Source organism: Bubalus kerabau, chromosome 7 (genome assembly GCF_029407905.1).
Source record: "Bubalus kerabau isolate K-KA32 ecotype Philippines breed swamp buffalo chromosome 7, PCC_UOA_SB_1v2, whole genome shotgun sequence".
NCBI classification, from domain to species: domain Eukaryota; kingdom Metazoa; phylum Chordata; class Mammalia; order Artiodactyla; family Bovidae; genus Bubalus; species Bubalus kerabau.
The window spans coordinates 94,294,677-94,315,604 of NC_073630.1; the positions used below are offsets into that span (position 1 = coordinate 94,294,677).

Consider the following 20,928-nt stretch of genomic DNA (forward strand, 5'->3'; position numbering starts at 1 on the left):
GTGCAAATTAATTTCTGGAATTATAAACAACTGCCTTTTCAAACTAAATAAGTTACAGAGGACATTTTGGTCTTGAAAATCACTAGGGAGGAAAGAAAATGAGTGCAGAAGTGAGATTATTTTTAAAAGTTGAAAAAAGAAGGGGGGATCCAAAGAGAGCTTTATTTGACTCTGCATTTATGAAATTTCCTGTTCTAGAGGAAAGATGGAGGAAGACATCGTCTTTTATTCCATGCCACCCCCACCAATATACCAGTGAGTATCTTGTTATGCCTGTTTATAGAAAATGTTATACTCTTTCAAAATTGATATTTAATGGCAACCTGTCCTTTGGCTCAGCCTTTGGGATCTTTGGGATGTGGTCCTGGTTCACTCCTCCAGGAAGGTTCTACAGTCCCTCTAGATCTTAAAACTAAAGGTCTATGTGCTGCTGTAAGGCGAGAAACCATGGATGATAGTTGAGAAGCCAGAGCTTCCTCTTGTGGCCCTCCCCACAGGACTGGGGCACTCATACCCATCTCTCTCTCCTCCAGGGTGGGGTCAGCCTGGAAACATGAACCAGGAGAGCATGTCTACCTCAAAAAGATGAGCAAAATGACATCAGAAACATGTCTACAAACTTGTACAAAGTGGGAAAGGCCATTTTACATGTTTAATTGGAGAAACAGAAAACATGCTTTATGTTTGCAAATCTCAATGATCCTTACCATGACTTTTTGCCCAATCAAATGTGTGTTTGATCTGTCTGAAGACCAAATGTGTTTCTTGAGTACAAGGTGAGTATTCTGTGCATTGCAAAGGAAAGAAAACGTGGACTATCTGTGGGCACACATGGATCTCCCTCCCCGTAGGAATTCTCCTGGAAGGATTTGCACCTTCCAGATTCTAGAAGTCTCCATGTTGCTCTCCTGAGATGAAAGTAGAAAACCAAAGAGACTATGACTTGTTGGCCTTTCAGTACAGTTACACATGAGAATCACCAGGGGAGATTTTTAAAAGCACTAGTGCCGGGTATTCCCAAGGGAATAATGTAAGACTCCCTAATGGTAGAAAGAATCACTGATTTTAAAACAACTGAAATGACAATTCCTCTCATCTCCAAAATGTGAAAGTCATTTTGCTTTCCTATAACATCTCCATTTTAAAGGATGGGAGAGACAAAGACATTCAAAGCACTGTAAGAAAATAATTCACCCCAAATCATCCTTACTTCTTCCCATCATTTTTGGTAAATTTTTAAGGTATAAGTAGAATATCTGTAACCCCAAGCTCTTAAACTATGCTAGAAGGAAGGGCTGAGACCATAAACTTGAGATTGTATCATGTCCTCAGGCCCCATATAGGTGAATTTCTCTCCTCCAACCAACACACAAAAGAAGCCACATGGCCTTCCCAGCTCCTCATCCTCCCCCACCTCCAGGTCCTTGTCACAGGCTGAGTTATGTGTTGTGTTGTGTCTGTGTGTGTGTTCTTAGTCACTCAGTCACGTCCAACCCTTTGCAACCCCTGCAAGGCTCCCCTGTCAATGGAATTTTCCAGGCAAGAATACTGGAGTGGGTTGCCATTCCCTTCTCCAGGGAATCTTCCTGACCCAGGGACCAAACCCAGGTCTCCTGCATTATAGGCACATTTTTCACTGTCTGAGCCACCAGAGAAGGCCACAGGCTGAGAGTTGTGTTTCCCGCAAATCATATATTGAAGTCCTAACTCCTAGCACTGCAAAGTGTGACTGTATTTGGAAAGAGGTTTTTTTTTTTTTTTGGAAAGAGGATTTTTAAAGAGATAGTTAAGGGGAAATGGGGTCGTATGGGTGGGTTCCAACTTAATAAGACTGGTGTCCTTATAAGAGGAGGGGTTAGGACACAGACCTGTGGACACCCAGAGAAAAGACTATGCGAAGACAGAGAGAGAAGATGGGTATCTACAAGGCAAGAGAGACCTCAGAATGAAACCAGTCAACTCTTTGATCTTGGACTTCCAGCCTCCAGAACTGTAAAGAAATATATTTTTGTTCTTTAAACCACCCACTCTCTGGTGTTTTGTTATGAAGCTCAGCAAATGAATCCAGCTTCCCCAAAACAAGATTCCTTTTTGCTTTTTTCTGCCTCTGCCATCACCTCTCCCACCTACCAGTATGTGGTTCTTCCTTAGGCTCTCTGGATCTGACTCAGGAGAAAAATAAATGAAATCCAGATATTCTAGAGGGTCAAAATAGGATTTTTCTCCCCCAATTACTTATTTCCTTCTTTTCTGTATTGCTAGTGGGGAGCAGGATTTTTTAACAGAGTGAAAGGAAATATTTTGTTGAATAAACATGCATGAAAATTATGCTACAAGAGAAAGAACCATAGACCTGAGTACATGCAGAAGACTCAGCACCGAGCAAGTAAGGAGTAGAGGCAAGGAGACACAGAAGTTGGGGGACCACAAGGAAACCTTATTTTAATGATGGAACTAAAATCAGATTACTATTTTAATTACATCTTCTTTCCTTGTACTGATAAAAGACCAAATAGACATCAACCAAACCTGGAAAATATCCCTACAATCTATCAAAAAGATGAGACGTAATCAACTATTTTAGTCAAAAAGAAGCCTTTAGATTAGACTCAGGAAGAATTTCATTTTACCTGCTTAATCATGTATGAGTATTAGTCCCTTCATTTCTCTGTTGGTGATGCATTCAATTAAGGAGCCCAGTTTTCTGTCCATGAGTTAGAGGTCTGAGGTCATGTATCTCAAGATGGTGAAATCTGATTGCCCCACACGCAGAAGTCCCTAAGGGAAGATGATCCCCCAACAGCCATAGGACAAGCTGGAAATCGAAGTGCAGATTAAATGGCTCTGGATGAATAAAGTGTTCATTTTAACTGTCAAAATACTGAGATGATAACTTTTCTCAAAACATAGATCCAAAGACATTCTTCACTAAATGTATAAATTTAGTGAATTTACTAAATGTCTCAATTTGAAATATGATTGGGAAAACATTAACTTATTTTTTGAAACCTAATGTCAAAGAGGGCAACTCAGGACAATTCCTTCAAAGAAGTCACAGGGCCAGTCTAGGACACAAAATGACATAGTTATAAGCCCTTCAGCATCCTCCTCCCAACTCTCATTTACACATTTATTTTTCCAGCTCTAGCCGAATTGTAAGCATGATCTCCCTACTGCCATTTTTTTCCCTGAATTGGGGTCAAAGGCCATATCCTCAAGGGGTAGATGAATGACTTTTCTCTTTAACCCTCCTGGTCCCATACTGCTCAAACCCAGTGGATGGCATCCCCAGCTTTCCCCTCCTCAGTCTTTCAGATGAAACTAAATATCTCTACCCCATCCATTGCTCATTTTATTCTTTGTTTTCCCAGAAAAACATAGAGCCTTTCACTTGCTTCCTTCTTCAAGATTTGTCTTATCCTCAGAGGACTCTTATCCTCAGCTTCCCAGGTCGTGCTGGTGGTAAAGAACCCGCCTGCTGGTACAGGAGACATGAGAGATGAGGTTCCATCCCTGGGTCAGGAAGATCCCCTGGAGGAGGGCATGGCAACCCACTCCAGTACTCTTGCCTATAGAATCCCATGGACAGAGGAGCCTGGTGGGCTAGAGTTGATGGGGTCATAAACAGTCAGACACAACTGAGCAACTGAGCACATGTGCATGCACAGAGGACTCTGCTCTCTCTGCAAGTTATTAGAGAATTACTAAACTCCCATGGAAAAGTCAGCAGGAGGGTGGGTGTAATATCCACTTACTTGAATTCTAGTAATATGAGAAATAGCATTCATGAGAACTGGAGACACTTGTTAAACACAGAATAAATGTGACTGAATGGCATTTTGAGATAGTAATGCACAGGAACCTTTTTTTCCCTGAATTTCCCTTTCTTGTCCCACACCCAGACATCAGAGGGGCTGTTCTTTGTCTCCAAAAAGCTGAGTGGTAGGGTTGGAAGAAGAAAATTATCAGAAGATGTTTTTGGCTTTTGTTTTGAAAAACCTAAATCTTTAGGATATGTGAATGTGTGAGAGTAGAAGGAGCAGCTTGAATAAACATGAAAGGACAAGGCTTTCCCTTATATTGAAAACAGATATTCCCAAGCTGGGAGAGGGAAAGAGAGATTGTGGGTCCCAGAGCATCAGGATTCAACCCAGTCGTCTAGTTGTCAATAAAGGAGTCAGAAAGGCCAGAATTGCAACAACTAAAAGGGTATCAAGGAAGACAGAATAGAGACAGGCTCGTAAAGATTCCTGAGCCCCATACATGGTATGGTAGCAATAGTAAACACCATAGAATTGAGCATCTGAGACTTTACTCTACTTGTGAGCTTATGAGTTAAATGGCCACAGTTCCACACATGCCAGCAGAAACACGAGTCACCAGAGACAAAGGCTAAGGATGTTATCACTCCGAGCACAGCAGGCAACATTATCTCCATGTTCACATTGACTTACCTTGTTTCACAGTCCCACGGGGACTACATGGAACAGCACAAATGGATGTTGCCCGCAGCACACAGCTGAGCTGCTCCATTTTAGTAAACCTCAGTACGTTAAGAAGGCTACAGGGAAACCTGCCCGGTCTTCATTCTGGAGAGTGGTATTATCTTTATTATACTGAGAATCAAACAAATCTCTCTATTCCAGAGACAGACACTATCGTCCAAGGCTACTTGGTATATGAACAGCCTTGCAAAGATTATCCAGAATAAACTCTCTATGCCTCTGCTCCTAAGACAGTAGAATACATAAGACCATGATTGGTAGAGAATTGTCTCCCAACACTGAGGAGACAGGAACAGGGGATGACTCTGCTGTGATGTGTGTGCTTTGATGATTGAAGACCAGAAAAAGCCTCTACCAGCATCACCTCCACACTCCATGAGCCGTGGGGACTATAGCATAACCCTGGAGAGGAGAACAGAGTGAGGAGCTACACTCCAAGCAAAGAGATTAAATAAAAGTCTGAATTCTGTGTAATGGGGCAGTTAACTCTCTGCCTCCTTCAGCTACTAGAATGTCAGACTCAACCCCAGACAGGATATTTGAGGATGACTGGCTGGAAATAACAGACAACCCTAAGAGAAAAAACCTTTAGAAAATGGCACTTAATAAGTTTGCACATTCTCTCAAGAAATGGCTGGATCCCTGTCCAATAACCTTACAATGAGGGGCAGGTCCCACACCTCTCTGATGTAACTTATCAGTTTTTCTTTCTTTCTTTTTTTATTTTTTACTGAAGTATAATTGCTTTTCAATGTTGTGTTAGCTTCTGCTGTACAACAAAGTGAATCATATGCTATAATCATACATATGCTATATGTATGCATATACCCCTTCCCTCTTGGGCCTTCCTCCCAACCACCACCCCCAACCCACCAATCTAGGTCATCACAGAGCACCAAGCTGAGCTCCCCAGGATCTGCAGCAGCTTCCCACTGGCTATCTATGTAACACACGGTAGGATATATATGTCATTGATACTCTCCCAATTCATCCCACCCTCTCATTTCCCCACTGTGTCCACATGTCCATTGTATGTCTGTATTTCTATTACTGCCTGCTAATATGTTCATCTGTACCATTTTTCTAGATTCCACATATATGTGTTAATATGCAATATTTGTTTTCTCTTTCTGATTTACTTCACTCTGTACGACAGACTAGGTTCATCTACATCTCTACAAATTTATTCCTTTTGATAGCTGAGTAATATTCCACTCCATATATGTACCATATCTTCTTTATCCATTGTCCATTGATGGACATTTAGGTTGCTTCAGTTTTATAGGACTCAATCTTAAATAAGAGCAGACAGCCAGGGATCACCATACCTCTGAGCAAAGTCATTAGCATTTTTTTAAAAAAAGAAAGAAAGAAAGAAATACACAGAGATAGGAACTCAGAGGAAACAAACGATGAAGAAAAACAAGATGAAGTTTTTGGGTTTTTTTTTTTAAGTTATAGTTAAGAGTTCTACTTTCAGGAAGCTGGAACCGATATACTTTTCCATACCCCTTCCTCCAAGTATGACTAAAAGACCTGGGCATTATTAGTACCCATCTGTTCTTGCATATTGTCCATTTTTTCCATTAGACCCCTTAGCATATTAAACCTATGCTCAGTCACTCAGTCATGTCTGACTGACTCTTTGTGGCTCCATGGACTGTAACCCACCAGGCTCCTCTGCCCATAGAATTTTCCCAGCAAGAACACTGGAGTTGATTGCCATTTCCTACTCCGGGGGATCTTACCTAGCCCGGGATCAAACCCGTGTCACTTGGGTCTCCTGCATTGGCAGATGGATTCTTTACCACTAGGGCTGCCTGGGAAGTGTAGGTGTCTTAAATTCTAGGTCTGATCATTTCAAAATCTCTGCCATATCTGAGGCTGATTCTGATGCTTGCTCCATCTGGTCATACTGTGTGCATTGTTGTTTTGGGGTGTTTTTTCCGGCCTGTTAGTATGCCTTGTAATTAAAACTTTACTGCATAAAAGGAAATGTAGCAAATAGGTCTTTTTTGTGTGCTTTATCTGGCTAGGATTTAGGTGTGTTTAGCGTTTGCTGAAGCTAAAGTAGGTATCAGAGGCTAAAATTTTCCATCCTTGTTTTTGTAGCCCCTGTTGTCTTTGAGTTTCCCTAAAGACTTCCTCTTAAATAAGATCTGAGACATACAGTTCTTTGAGATGAAACCCGCTGTTACTTTATAGGAGTCCTACTGACATGGTGGTAAAGTATGTAGGGAGAAAAAGCATTCTGTAGTCCTACAAAGAGGTCTCACCCTGTTAGTGAGCCTGTGCCCCGGAGTTAAGACTTTCACAAGGGCTTCTCAGTTTGTTTTTCTACTCCCTAGGTGATACAACAAGGTTACAAAGGGCAGGATTGCTATTTCCTTTCTTCCAGAAGGGTTCAGTTCAGTTCAGTTCAGTCGCTCAGTTGTGTCCGACTCTTTGAGAACCCATGAATTGCAGCACGCCAGGCCTCCCTGTCCATCACCAACTCCCGGAGTTCACTCAAACTCACGTCCATCCAGTCGGTGATGCCATCCAGCCATCCCATCCTCTGTAGTCCCCTTCTCCTCCTGCCCCCACTCCCCCCCAGCATCAGAGTCTTTTCCAATGAGTCAACTCTGCATTAGGTGGCCAAAGACTGGAGTTTCAGCTTTAGCATCATTCCTTCCAAAGAACACCCAGGACTGATCTCCTTTAGAATGGACTGGTTGGCTCTCCTTGCAGTCCAAGGGACTCTCAAGAGTCTTCTCCAACACCAGAAGGGTTAGACTCTGACAAAACTTCAGTCTGTTGGGCTCTTATAAAATAGTTTTCCCTGATGCACACATTGTGAAGAACAGAATACTCTAGACATGTTTCAGAATGGCTATTCCAATTATTCACTGTGAGAAAGTAGTAGAACTCCTAGACATAAAACTCAGTAAGCCTAAACCCTGTGGAGTTTTTTACTCTCAAACTTGTCCACACCAAGCCTCCAGCAATTCACTAATGCCACCTTCAGTTTTTCTACCCTTGCACTTGTTCCTGCAGAGGTTTCTGCTCATGGATTTCTGCTCTGGTAAATTATGATCCTGTGTATCCACCTCTCTCCAATTTGGGGGGCAGCAGTCTGCCCTGTGACCACAATTCTCTGGAGGATATGAGTTGTTGATTTTTTAGTGTGTCACACACTTTTTGTTGTTGTTGTGAAAGTGGGAGTGACAGCTTCCAAGTTCCTTACACACCTGATGCTGGATTGGAAACCAGAAGTCCAATTTCATAAACTTTTTATTGTCTCATAAGCACACAGTTTCAGGGATGTTAATCCTCTACTCCAGTGCCCTGGAAGCAGTTATTGTTGTTCAGTTGCTAAGTCACATCCAGTTCTTTGCAACCCCGTGGACTGCAACATACCAGGCTCCTCTGTCCTTCGCTATCTCTCGGAGTGTGCTCAAACTCATGTCCACTGAGCCAGTGATGTCATCTAAACATATCGTCCTCTGCCACCAACTTCTCCTTTTGCCTTCAATGTTTCCCAGCTTCAGAGTCTTCTCCAATGAGTCGGCTCTTCACATCAGGTGGCCAAAGTATAAGAGTTTCAGCATCAGTCCTTCCAATGAATATTCAGGGTTGATTTCCTTTAGGATTGACTGGTTTGATCTCTTGCAGTCCAAGGGACTTTTAAGGTCTTCTCCAGCACCACAATTCAAAAGCATCAATCCTCTGGCACTCAGCCTTCTTTATAGTTCAACTCTCACATCCATACATGACTACTGGAAAAACCATAGCTTTGACTATATGCACCTTTGTTGGCAAAGTGATGTCTCTGCTTTTTAATATGCCATCTAGGTTTGTCATAGCTTTTCTTCCAAGGAGTAAACGTCTTTTAATTTCAAGGGGCTGCAGTCACCATCAGCAGTCATTTTGGAGATCAAGAAAATAAAATCTGTCATTGCTTCCACTTTCCCCTCCTTCTATTTGTCATGAAGTGATGTGACAGGAAGCCATAATCTTAGTTTTTTTGAATGTTGTATTTTAAGCCAGCTTTTTCACTCTCCTCTTTCACCCTCACCAAGAGGCTTTTTAGTTCATCTTCCCTTTCTGCCATTAAAGTGGTATCATCTGCATATATGAGGCTGTTGATTGTTTCTCCTGGGTATCTTGATTCCAGCTTAGGATTCATCCAGCCTAGCATTTCGCATATAAGTTACTCTGCATATAAGTTAAATAAGCAGAATGGCAATATACAGCCTTGACGTACTTCTTTCCCCATTTTGAACCAGTCAGTTATTCCATGTTCAGTTCTAACTGTTGCTTCTTGACATGCATACAGATTTCTCAGGAGGCAAGTAAGGTGGTCTGGTATTCCTACAGTTTGTTGTGATCCACAGTCAAAAGCTTTAGCATAGTCAATGAAGCAGAAGTAGATGTATTTCCAGAATTCCCTTGCTTTCTCTGTGATCCTACGAATGTTGGCAACTTGATCTCTGGTTCCTCTACCATTACAAAACCCAGCTTAGACATCTAGAAGTTCTCAGTTCACATTACTGCTGAAGCCTACCTTGAAGGATTTTGAGCATACCTTACTAGCATGTGAAATGAGCACAATTGTATGGTAGTGTGAACATTCTTTGGCACTACCCTTCTTTGGGATTGGAATGACTAGACACAAGTTAGACAGAGGTCCCAGGGCAGCAAATCTAGTCTCCTCTCTTCAGTGTAATCACTTCCTCCATTAACAACCTCAGTACAAGGGACACAGGGAACAGACTGGGAAGTCTGACGAGTGTTTTGTGATTTAAAAAAAAAAAAAAAAACCTTCATAAAATACTGTAACCACACTCTCTTTCCCTAGGAAAAAAAGACAGTAAAGCATCCAATTAACCTGAGAGAAAACATTCCTATGAACTGCTATTAGAATGAAAGAAGCTATTTCAAACATATTTAGCTAAGAGCAAGAGTTAGTTTGGGTTCCTGTGATTTTCAAAACTCTAATCCATTTTAATCCTTTAATTGCTTTGTACTTGGGCTGAATTAGGAAGTTCAAGTTTTTGTCCATGAGTCTGAAGTCTGAAAGAAAATCCTGTGATTCACTTTTTAGAAGGAGACACTTTCAGTACCCTTAAAGTATTTCTAGGGATTATCCCAGAATAGGGATAATTTTGAACTTTAGGAACATTGGGTTAAAGACAGTTATATTAAATAGGGTGGAGAATATCAAACCCAAAGGAATGATTAAATCAAACAAGAAACCATTTCTGCAGTTGTCATTCAAGAGAGAAGAGACTATTTCCAGTTTTAAATCAAATAACTAAGGTGTGGATAATTTTCTCTTTTTTTAGTAATTTTTATTGGAGTATAGTTGATTTACAAAGCTGTGTGAGTTCCAGATGTGCAGCAAAATGAATCAGTTATACATATACATATATTCACTTTGGGGGATTCTTTTCCCATATAGATTACTACAGAATATTGGATAAGTTCCCTGTGGTATATGGTAGGTCCTTATTAGTTATCTATTTTATATAGAATTGTATGTATATGTCAATCCCAATCTCTCAATTTATTTCTCTCCCCCCTTCCTCCCCTGGTAACCATAAGTTTGTTTTCTACATCTGTGACTCTATTTCTGTTTTTAAAATAATTTCATTTGTATTATTTTTTTTTAGATTTACATATAAGTTATATCATATGGCATTTGTCTTTCTTTGCCTGACTTACTTCACTCCATTTGACAATCTCTAGGTCCATCCACGTTGCTGCAAATGATATTATTTCATTCCTTTTTATGACTGAGTAATATTCTATTACTACCACATTTTTATTCACTTCCATTGTTAACTGACATTTAGGTTGCTTCTGTGTCTTGGCTATTGTAAAGTGAATAATTTTCTCCTATGTACGGTTTAAGGGCTTCCCAGGTGGTGCTAGTGCTAAAGAACCCACATGCCAATGCAAAAGACATAAGAAACACAGGTTCGGTCCCTGGGTCAGAAAGATCCCCTAGAGAAGGGCATGGCAACCCACTCCAATATTATTGCCTGGAGAATCCCATGGACAAAGGAGCCTGACAGGCCTTAGTCCATAGGCTCTCAAAGAATCAGACATGACTGAAGTAACTTAACACACACACAAACATATATTTTTAAACTACTTTTCTTGGTAACTATAGTTGCATCAGAAGAGAAAACTAGATTATTGCAGGGATAGGAATGGGAGGGAAACCTGCCTTCTATCAGAAACACATTTGTACTGTTGGAATTGGTACCACATACATATATTTATGGGCATAAACCTAATAATTTATTAGTTGCTTATTAAATAAATAATTTTATGAAAAATGTAAGCAATGTGCTAAATTCCACAATTTCCAAATGCAGCAGTTAACATCACATAATCCTTTCCATAACTTCACCCAGCAGATGTGTTATTTGGTCTTATTCTCAAGCATCTGGTTTTCAAGATGGCTCTGTTGCTGACTCCTCTGCCCTAGGGTGGGATCAGTGATGACTTGCAACACCCACAAGCTGATTGTGTCAATTTAACATAAAGAAGAAAAATGGAGAATAACCTTTCAGACCCAGATCTCAGGTTTAGTGCAACATCCTCAGCTCATTTGAGAAAGACCTACCCAGCTTAGGGGGTAGAGAATACAAAGCATGTCACCTCTTCCCCAGCAACTCTGTAACACGGAAGAGAAAGACACATGGTCTTTGTTCTCCCAAAGCAGGCCCAGATGGAGTTCCAGGAAAATTTTCCATGTTTCTCTTGTTGCTTCCTCACAGGCTATCTGCTCTCAGTGAGTAGGGAAGGAGGGTCTCCTTTCTCTCTCTTGTTTGTCCTCTAACACCTTAAATCCCGTGGGATGATGTTCATTTTGTGTGCACGTGTGCGTGCACACACACACACACATACTCACACACCTCCCCATATCATAAACCTGACTTCTAATAACTCCAAGGTCTAAATTTCTCTTTCTTTTCTCTTTTCCCTAACTCATATTCTGGCTTCATCTCAAGTTCATCCCATGGGATGACTATGGCTCTTGTTGAAACAGGATATTCTAAATTCTGTTCTCCAGATGAACCCTTAAGAATAGGGTTCTTAAACTCTAAGGTGCCAAAAAGGAAGAGGAAAGAAAGGACAGACAATGAGCTGTGGTTGATTATAGCTCAAGAGGGCATATGATTGATTCCCTTATTCACAGGGGTTGATGACCTGCACTAATAGAATCCAAAGCCAGTGAAGTATGGATTCTAAAAAAAATCCATTGGTTGGAGGTAGAGTGATTATTGACAGAAAAATGTTGATAAACAGGAGTTTACTGGAATTTTCCCTGGAGGACATTGCCTGAGAGACAAGTAACTGGAAGTGCTTTAACCAGCCTCAAGCCTTTGTTACTTTCAGTTTATGGTGTGTGACTATAAACAGTTGGACATGACCGAAGCGACTTAGCATGCACCCACAAAGATTCATGAGGAGAAAAGAGCTAGTGAGAGACACACAAGCCTTAAGACTGGTGAGAAAAAAGAGGTTGGAGACATATGAGGGGTGAGAGAAGAAATAGTTAGGGGTTAAGGATCTCTTTTCTGGAAGTGCGCTCAGCAGTCCCGCGTATCTGTCTCTTGCTTCAACTGTGCTTGGAGGGAACAGACCCAGGGACGCCCCTTGCTCCAGCCTCCGACCACCCTCCAACGTTTTTTCCAGTCACAACATTCAGAATCAGGCACTCCGCTGTCCACAATCACTGGGAATAACCACCATTTTTTGAGCTTAACTCCTTATTACCTATCAACCATAAACTCCCAGATTCGCCAGAATTATTCCACCGAGGTGGAGACTTCTCTCCACCGCCTGGTCAACATGCATCTGCAGGCCTCCTACACTTACCTCTCTCTGGGCTTCTATTTTGACCTCGACAATGTGGCTCTGGAGGGTGTGGGCCACTTTTCATGAATTGGCCAAGGAGAAGCACAACGGCCCAGAGCATCTCTTGAAAATGCAAAATCAGCGCAGGGGCCACATGCTCTTCCTAGACGTGCAGAAGCGTCTCTAGATGACTGAGGTAAAACCAAGGATGCTATGGAAGCCACCCTTCTCATGGAGAAGAATCTGAACCAGGCCTTTTTGGGTCTGCAGAGCCTGGGTTCTGCCCACACAGACCCCCACATCTGTGACTTCCTCCAGAACCACTTCCTAGATGAGGAAGTGAAACTCGTCAAGAAGATGGGTGACCACCTGACCCACCTCCTCAGGCTGGCTGGCCCCCAGGCTGGGTTGGGCGAGTATCTCTTGGAAAGTCTTGCCGTCAAGCAAGACTAGGAGCCTCTGGAGCCCAGCGGCCTTTGAGGAGCCCCCTAACATCAGGGCATCTGCCTGAAGGCCCTCTTTACATCCATTAGGCAGCTTTTTAACACCCTGGAGAGCCCACTCTCAAGCCTTGGACCAAATGGAAACAATAAAGCTTTTTGAAGCCAAATATATATATATATATCTTTTATATATATATATATATGTTTTAAATAATATGTTTAAATAAATATATAAAGCATATATATATATATATATATATATGTTTTCTCCTGCTGACAATGATACTCAAACTCCAGAGGAACCTATGGGCTTCCTTCTTGACCTCCCCTCACCAGCTTCCCTCTTTCTCAGCCTGAGGTAAGAGTTGGGGTTGGGCAGGTGGCCAGAAGCAGTGGGGCAGGGTTTCCATGGGAACCCCAGGGTATCTGAGAGACTCTCTCCCACTCCGATCTTACACAGATTTCCTAGCCTATGCACCCCCATTTCACACTCGGTGGAAAAGAACACAGGCGTTTCCCTAGAAACAAAAGAAGTTTAAACCACACCCCATTTCTCTCCTCAACTTCTCAGTTTAGAATACGTAATTCTATGTTGTTGTTTTTTAGTTGCTAAGTCATGTAAGACTCTTCACAAACCCATGGACTTCCCACTCAGGGATCGAACACAACTCTCCTGCATTGATGGGCAGATTCTTTACCTTTGAGCCATTTCTGGTGGCTCAATAGTAAAGAATCCACCTGCCAATGCAAGAGACATGAGACCCGCAGGTACGATCCCTGGGTAGAGAAGATCCCCTGGAGAAAGAAATGGCAACCATCCCAGTGTTCTTGCCTGGAAAATCCTATGGACAGAGGAGCCTGGTGTACTACAGTCCATGGGGTCACAAGAGTCAGACAGGACTTAGCGACTAAACAAATAATTCTAATTCTATTCCTTATACTAATTACTTTCTAGCACAGTGGAGAATCTCCTTAGTAAAATGGAAAAAATTATAATTAGACCCATATACTATTTCATCTCATGTGAGCTTCAAAATAATTCTGAGCTGTAGGAAATGAGATTTCACCCTCTTTTTTCAAATGAAGAAAATGAAACCAGCTTCACCATTCAGACCTGAATTTTATTCACAATGCCCCATTTTTACAAGGAAAAACAATAAAGAACTTCTAGTTAACATTAGGTTCTACTCAGACTTTGCTAGGAGCAACAAGTTATTAATGAAGTAAAGTAGATTTGATGTAAAATAGTGAAAAAGGAGTTGCCAGCTTTGGAGACTCTATATCTCCAAAAAGATGAGTTACACTGACAAGAGCATTCTGTCACTGAGGAAAACCTAAAGTGTAGAGAGTGTCCATCTTTCTCAAACACAGTGACACCTTTTGCAACTATTACTACTTTTCTGCTGAGACCTGTAGAGAACCAAAGCAGGAGGTCTCAGAGCAGGATGTCAAAAAAAGCAAATTAGGGCTTTTCAAATGATCAGACTGAACAAAATGCACTGCAAAATGAGATCCCCTGGGGCTAAGTTCAGAAAAACAGCCAGCTCCCTGGGCCATCAAGTTAAATTCCATGGAGACTATTCCAAAATGGAAAAATGTCTACCTGCCAGATGATCTCTTGTGAAGGGTACTGGATATGCATACCACTTGGAGTGGGTACAGTGAGACCCCCAAAAGGTGATTGAGTGACTGACCTGTGTAAGGAGGGTGGGGTGACTACAGGGCTCTGTTTTTAATTGTTCTAGATATATTTGGGGCCAGAGCTGAATTGCCTGGGATAAGAAAAGGAAGTTTGAGCCCCACTCCTGTTTTAGTCCTTCCCACAAATAGCTCGACTGTACTGTGCCTCCCTTCTAAACAAACATAGAATGAATGTTTTTTTTTAATATCTATTTAAGGGGGAACCAAACTAATCATCAGCCTGGGCTTCTCACGTGTGTTAGTGTCATCCAGATTAAAGACATGAGTGCTTCAAGAGAGTCAGGCTCAACTTTTAATATTCAGTGAGTGTTTATAGAGCACCTACTGTATGTCGGGCACTATCCCAGATCCAGGGAACACAGTGAACAAACAGGCAAAAGTTCTTACCCTCAGCAATCATACTATAATTTGGTGGAAGGAGACACAATAAATTTAAAATACGTTAAGTTATAAAGTATGTTAAGAAGAAAAAAAGTGCTACAACAACAGGAAAAGAAAGGAGAACAGAGTGAGAGGATGGGGTGTGTAACAGGCTAGGTATGTGTGCAAGATGGCACTTTGCATGGGCCAATCGGGATTGACCTCCTTGAGAAGGTGCCTGCTGAACAAAGGCTTGTGAGAGGTGAAGAGTGAGCCTGGACAAAGATAGGGGAAAGATTTTCCTGCAGAGGAAACAGCTAGGGGTGGACCTCATGGTGAGAAAGTGCCCAGCACCTTCAAGGAACAGTGAGGAGGAAGAGGGAACAAAGAGGGGATGAAGTCAGAGAGACAGGGGAAGGGGGATCGGAGATCAAGGAGCCAGACTGCACAGGGCCAGGGGGATCGAGGATCAAAGAGCCAGACTACACAGGGTCTTATAGACCAACAGAAGGATTCAGTTTTACTCTGAATAAGGGAGGTCTTAGAGGATTTTAAGCACATGACTGATATGATCTAGCTGATTTGTGTTATAAAAATATAATTCTACTAGTCATGTTGAAAATAAGCTATAGAAGAGAAGCAAGGACACTGCTGGTTAGGAGTCCTTTGCAACCAGAGAGAGATGGCTAGTGGCTAGGAAGCAGTGAAAATCGTTCGGTCATGTCTGATTCTTTGTGACCCCATGGACTGTCCATGGAATTCTCCAGGCCAGAATACTGGAGTGGGTTGTGGTTTCCTTCCCCAGGGGATCTTCCCAATCCAGGGATCAAACCCAGGTCTCCCGCATTGCAGGCAGATTCTTTACCAATTGAGCTGCAAATGTAGCCCAAGAATACTGAAGCGGGTAGTCTATCCCTTCTCCAGCAGATCTTCCCAACCCAGGAATCAAACTAGGGTCTCCTACATTGCAGGTGGAGTCTTTACTAACTGGGCTATCAGGGAAGCCCTGGCTAGCAAGCAGGGTTTTGACAATTGAGGCAGTGAGAATTGATTAAATTATGGATATAATCCTAAAGGTATAAGCACTACCTTCACCCTAAAACTCAATTATGCCTCACACTCTGTCTTTACATAAGACAAAACACAATAGTTTAGTCATTAAGCAGAGCCAAGGACCTTTAGTTACTCCTTAAGAGTCATAGATAAATATTCTGAGCCATATCCTGTGAGCTGTTTTGCAGATACTGAAGCCCCCTCACCAGGCAAAAGAAGATGACTCTGTGAAGACAGGAAGACTACATGATGACCAGAGAAAAGCTGTGACATAAGCAACTCCACTTCACACAATTCCGAGAACTGTCCCCAAGAAGCGGGAACAAACTCTGAAACTAGAGATTGACTGTACTCAAAACAACCAAGAGGATGCTCATAGGACCGCCACATCACTGATACTGAGATGACTGTCAGAGCTGACTGTGCCATCCTGCTCCCTCCCTCCATGCATACAACCTTGAACCTCCATAAAAGCTTCTACTCCTTGAGCAGCAATCAGGAGTTGGTTCACAGACACAAGTCCACCTTCTCCCCCAGTTGCCAACCTCCAAAATAAAGTTACCTTTCTTTCCCCTTGTCTCCCGTGAACTGGCTATCAAGCAGTGGGCAGCCAGACCTGAGTTTGGTAACAAAGGTAAAGGCCACAAGATGTCTTGACACATTGGATGTATGAGAGAAAGGAAGGAAGAAAGGGAAAGAAGGAAAAAGAGGGACAGAGGAAAGAAAGAAGACAAAACAAGAGGGAAAGAGGGAAGCAAGAGAGAAGGAGAGAACGGGAGAGGAAAGAGAGAATTCAAGGTTGACTCTCAAAGTTTGTGGTCAGAGCCAACTGAAAGGATGGAGTTGCCATCAAATGATACAGAGAAGACAGCAAGTAAGACAAACTCACTTGGAGTAGCCAATGGCAACCCAATCCAGTATTGTTGCCTGGAAAACTCCATGGATAGAGGAGTTTGATGGGCCACAGTCCTTAGGGTCACAAAGAGTCAGACACAACTGAAGCGACTGAGCACACAGCACACAAGATACATTTAAGGAGAAGATGAATCATTCCATTTGGGACATGTTGATTGCAGATGTCAAGATGGGCAAGGAAAGATGCTGAGAAGGCTGCTCAAAATATCAAACTTAACATGTTCCAGAGAATCCTACTCCTGCATCCATCACCTCTCACACCCAATCCAAAATACCCCTTTGTAGTCTTCTATTTCTCAGGGTATATAGACATTGTATTCAATATAGACATTTACTCAAGCCAAAAACCTTGAAGTCATCCTGGACTCCCTCTTTCTGTCATATCCCACACCTAATTATAAACAAACATTGTCAATTGTTCTCAAAATGTACTCAGACTCTAATCACTTCTCACTCTGTCCAATGCTGCCATATCTATCCAAATCATTAATTTTATCCATTAAAAGTAATGGCTAAACCACATAAACTGAACTCCCGGGGTTAAAAGGTAAATATTAAACTTAATCTCAAAAATATTTTTTCTGTTATCTTAAAGTATTCAAATATTTAAACCTTGACATTATAGTATAAGAATTATAATTTTTATTACTATAGGACACATTTTAACTGAAATCACTTTTAAATGAGGCTGGTATGTGAGGGCACACTCTTCTGTTTTAGGACACTGCTGATAGTGATGCTATCACCAAGGTAACATCTTCTTTCCTTTTTTAATTTTATTTATCTATTTACTTTTGTCTGTGCTGGGTCTTCATTGCTTTTGCACAGGTTTTCTCTAGTTGTAGCGAACAGGGGCTACTCTTCACTGCAGTGCACAGGATTCTCATTGTGTTGGCTTCTCTTGTTGCAAAGCACAGGCTCTAGGGCACTTGGGCTTCAGTACTCACAGCACATAGGCTCAGTCGTTGTGGCACACAGGCTCAGTTGCTCCAGAGCATGTGGAATCTTCCCAGACCAGAGATCAAACTCATGTCCCCTGCATTGACAGGCAGATTCTTATCCACGGCACTACCAAGGAAGTCCTTTCCTTCTTTTCTAACAGTAGCTCACATAAGACTTACCTCCTTAACTCCTGAATTTGAAGATTTGGTTGAGGGTAGTGATCACTTGTCCCTCAACAAATTCTATAAACTCTGGGCATTGCCTGAGAAAGATGCTTCCTGACAAACTTCAGAGGCTTTTTGTAAGATTGTCGCCCTTGCAGGTATCTGATATTTCTAATATTTTTGCATGTATTTGCCATTTCACAAATCACTTAAAAAGTCTGTCCTTAAACCTTGAATCTAAAAAGATGGCAACAGAATGATATAACTTCCTTTGAGACAACGAAATGAGCTCTGACTTTCCATCTATATATCAGTTTTTGTTTCATGAGCACCCATATTAGTACCTTCTCTGTAGTTAAATGCTAGAAGAATCATGTAACCTAGCATGTAAGATATCTGCATGATCAATATACTTCATATCGGTCATTTCTTCAGTGGGGTCTAAAAACAAACTACTTACTCTTCAAGCAACCCTTTGACTGAGTGAATCCTGTCATGTTGATATTTTTGTCTGCCAAATATCATCAAACCTTTCTCTTAAGTACCCTGTTTGAACACTTTGCTTAAGTTCTTGACAATGAGGTTCAAAGATTTCTTATAGCTCATGAAATTTGTCTTTGGCTGAAGAGAAATCTTGACAGTGCCTACTGTCTGCTGATGGGTTGAAATCCTGTTATATTTGTCCAGGTGGTAATTACTTTCTGAACACACACCAAAAGGTGTGATTCAAAACATCAATTGTGATTCTCAGATCACACACAGCCTTCACCATGTCAGTTTCATTGTCAGTGACAATCACATTATTGTTCAGTTGCTAAGTCCTATCCAACCCTTTGCAACCTCATGGACTGCAGCACACCAGGCTTTCCTGTCCATCACTATTTCCCGGAGTTTACTCAAACTCATGCCCATTGAGCCCATGATGCCATCCAACTATGTCATCCTCTGTCATCCCTTTCTCCTCCCGCCTTCAATCTTTCCCAGCATTAGGGTCTTTTCCAATGAGTCAGTTCTTTGCATCAGGTGGCCAAAGTACTGGAGCTTCAGCTTCAACTTCAATCCTTCCAATGTATATTCAGGTCTAATTTCCTTTAGGATTGATTGGTTTGATCTCCTTGCAGTCCAAGGGACTCTCAGAGTCTTCTAGTCACGTGACATGACAATTTCTCTTCTCATTTTCTATTCAATAACTATTTCTTCAGTGAGACTCACTATGTTGTTGGCTGTTGAGAGACTTAACATCTTTCAGCAAACTACCAAAGAGAAACAGAGTTGAATTTATCATTAATCCACCAGGCTGTCAAACTTTGAAAAAGACATCTGGCTCTCTCTCTGCATGCCGAAATGTCTGATGTATGGTTTACTAAAGTAGTACACTTAATGATGATGTTACTGCCTTTGTGTTCAAAGCAGACATAATTCAGAAAAAGAGATTTTCAGTAGCATGTTTTGTAGAAGGAACTTTAATCTAAGATTCATGTGCATACCTTAAAAATCCTTCTATTGAAAATGGAAATAGACTATGGAAAATTGTCAACAGGCTAAAACAGTCATTTTCACAATTCTTTTATTTAAAAGCTTAGGCTTCACAAGTTCCTAAGTCTAAGGAATCATCTTCTAAAAGGATTCTAACAAAGTCTGTGTTTCTAGACTTGTCATATAAACAAAATGTGTTTTAGGTACCTCATTTTTCTCTAACTCATTTTCTTCCTAGTTTTTAGCATGTCTTAATCAAAGATTAGTTTTCATAGATGTTGTTGAGCATGATTGCAGAGTCTTTCATCCCTGTGAAATTTTGAGGTGCTGAAATTAACATTCTGCTTTTAATCCAACCTCACAAGATGAGAAGAAATCCCAGATAAACCATCTCTATGAAACACTCATGGACTAAATGAAATTAAAGAACTAAAACTTAAATACAGTTCTCAAAAATTATTTTGTTTATTGTTATGAATATGAGCATATAAACTACAAAGATTATAATAATTATATAGCTAAGTATTCTCATCATTATTACTATTACTACTACTCTTAACTGTTATTAGCAGCTTAGTAATAGTCAATATTTTTATAAACATGTTAGTAGAAATAGATATAATATTCTTCCTAAAATTATATGGATAGCACATTCTCTCATAATTTTATTAGCTGTCAATCTTTTTTCTTATTAAACCATTTGAAAATACTTAATGTTTGTTTTTTTACATAAAATTAACAACTTTGACCACCATCACTAATTATTTTTCCCTTATATAAACATTTATACTTCAATCAAGTGATAAAATTTCAGCATGTAAAACATATAGTGATATTTTTCCCTCCAAAAAAGTGCTTGCTGATATTTGATAGTGAATTTATGTGTTCATAATAAAGCTGAAATTCATACCTCCTTGAATTACTTAGTTTTCCTGGCTACGCATGACGGTAACCATGAGGTTATTGACCACACAAAGTTCAGAGATGCCAAGAATGACAGTGAAGCAGGTCCAGCTATCTGGCTTTGAAGGCAGAGTCCAAGATAAAAAGATCTTGGCCGCACACCAAAGGATGATCTCGGTGACATTCCTATATACGTGTGTGTTCTCACTCCTACCCAGGATATTAGCTTCATGAATGCAGGGAGTTTTTAAATTCATTGTTGTGTCTTAGGTGCTTTGCCCAAAACCAAACACATAGAAGACACTCAGTAAAATTTGACAAATGAATGAATGAATACTATTCAGCTGTTATAAAAAACAAAAGCTGTCTATGACAGTCCTCTGCTATCTACAAGGGATAAATTCCAATCCCAGTCAATGCCTGAAACCAAACCCCATACATATACATATGTATATATACAGACACATATGTATACTATGTATTTTTCTATATATACATACCTATGATAAAGTTTAATTTATGTTAGAGCACTAGATTAGCAACACTAATAAAATAGAACAACAAAATATACTGTAATAAAAGTTCTGTGAATATGATCCTTCTCTCTCTCCT

The 20,928-nt window shown here is 40.8% G+C and overlaps 1 pseudogene; it reads left to right on the plus strand.

Moving 5' to 3' along the window:
• The first annotated feature begins 205 nt into the window (after window positions 1-205).
• On the plus strand, window positions 206-12,812 carry LOC129657113 (ferritin light chain-like; annotated as a pseudogene).
• Window positions 12,813-20,928: the final 8,116 nt, after the last annotated feature.